The sequence below is a fragment of the Vigna unguiculata genome, unplaced genomic scaffold (assembly GCF_004118075.2).
Source record: "Vigna unguiculata cultivar IT97K-499-35 unplaced genomic scaffold, ASM411807v1 contig_289, whole genome shotgun sequence".
Taxonomy (NCBI): domain Eukaryota; kingdom Viridiplantae; phylum Streptophyta; class Magnoliopsida; order Fabales; family Fabaceae; genus Vigna; species Vigna unguiculata.
Genome location: NW_021010994.1, coordinates 32,501 through 34,252, shown reverse-complemented (window position 1 = coordinate 34,252; position 1,752 = coordinate 32,501).

Genomic DNA, 1,752 nt, shown 5'->3' with positions numbered 1-1,752 from the left:
TTTGAGTTCGGAGGGTTTGCACATGGCCAAGTTGGTCGGTGCACCGCGGCATAGCTAGATGGCTTGTGTGGAGTTTTGTGAAAAAATGAAATTCGTGGTTTTTGAGATGTGAGGGTTGGAATGGCCTCCAAATGTCCCCAAATGAATACCATGAAATTCTTGGTGCACGAAAGTTTTGAGTTCGGAGGGTTTTGCACATGGCCAAGGTTGGCGGTGCACCGCGGCATAGCTAAATGGCTTGGTGGGAGTTTTGTGAAAAAATGAAATTCGTGGTTTTTGAGATGTGAGGGTTGGAATGGCCTCCAAATGCCCCAAATGAATACCATGAAATTCTTGGTGCACGAAAGTTTTGAGTTCGGAGGGTTTTGCACATGGCCAAGGTTGGCGGTGCACCACGGCATAGCTAGATGGCTTGGTGGGGAGATTTGTGAAAAAATGAAATTCGTGGTTTTTGAGATGTGAGGGTTGGAAAGGCCTCCAAATGCCCCCAAATGAGTACTGTAAAAGTGTTGGTGCACAAAAGTTTTGAATTGGATGCATTTTGCACTTGGCCAAGTTGGTCGGTGCACCGCGACTAGATAGCTTGGTGCCAAAATTTGTCAAATTTAAGACCTTGGCCAAACTGAATGAAATTTTGTGGGGAGGTTCCTGATATTGTTTAGTGGTGGACTGGAAAAAATGAGGTCGAAATTCGAAGTCTACATGTGCTTTTCTATTTTTCCCGATTTTACACATACCCGGTAAGTAAAAAAAATAAAAAAAATAGTTCCCCTTCGAGAAAAATTATGAAATTTGGTGAGCAAGGAGATACCATTATTCTACGAATTACTGCAAAAAATCGCATCAAAATTCGAAGTATAGCCCGAGATATGGACTTATGTCTGCTCAAAAAAAGTGTATCTACTTGTACAATTTTGCCTTTTGCATATTAACCTCTTATAGGGGGGGAGTGCTCCTTGAGCCGGCCAGCTCCACACTGGCAGGTTTTAAAGGGAGCTTGATGAGGCCTCCCCCCTCACGTGGTGCGTGCGTTAGCATGTTTATCATGGCACAACTAGCCTCTTCATAGTTGTTGAGCTTTATTAATACCAACACACGGTCGTCACTGATCGTTGGTTAGCTCGGCAGCTAGTCCCTCGGATATTGTGGAAAGTTATTTTCATGCCTAGCGATGCTTGACCCTGCGTCACTTGATGTTTCCATTTGCTTGCTTGCCCATGGTAGGTGGGGGGTGGACCGTCTTGTGGTGTGGTGTCTTGCGAACGTGAGGGTGTGTGAGTTGTAATCGAGATGCACTTGCTGGCTGGCTCCATGCCTTGCGTATCGAACGGTCAAGCATGCATCTCTTCCATTTTCACCCGTTGCCTTGGGTGATATTGGTTGATCAGTCCCTGTGTTGCCTACCCACTAGACGGTACTTCTGTGGTTGCTTCGAATTCTATCTTTCCATCACGAAGAGGTGTTGGAGGATCCTAATGTCACGCACGTGTTCCATCTAGTGAAACATCTCAGTGATGCACGTGTTGTGGCTAGTTCTTTTGGATGCGGTGCATTATATGAACTCGGGTTTACTTTAGCGACCCAGTCAACATAATTCGGTTGTGTCCCTTGATTGAGACGTTGTCCTTGAACTTGTTGTGAACAATATCGTTCTTCCACAACCCGTCGTCTTGAGTGCGATGGAAGGCAAATAAGATGTGCTTTGGCATGTCATGCACGTACTCGATTGCGGGAAGTGTGAGAAAGTGTTGT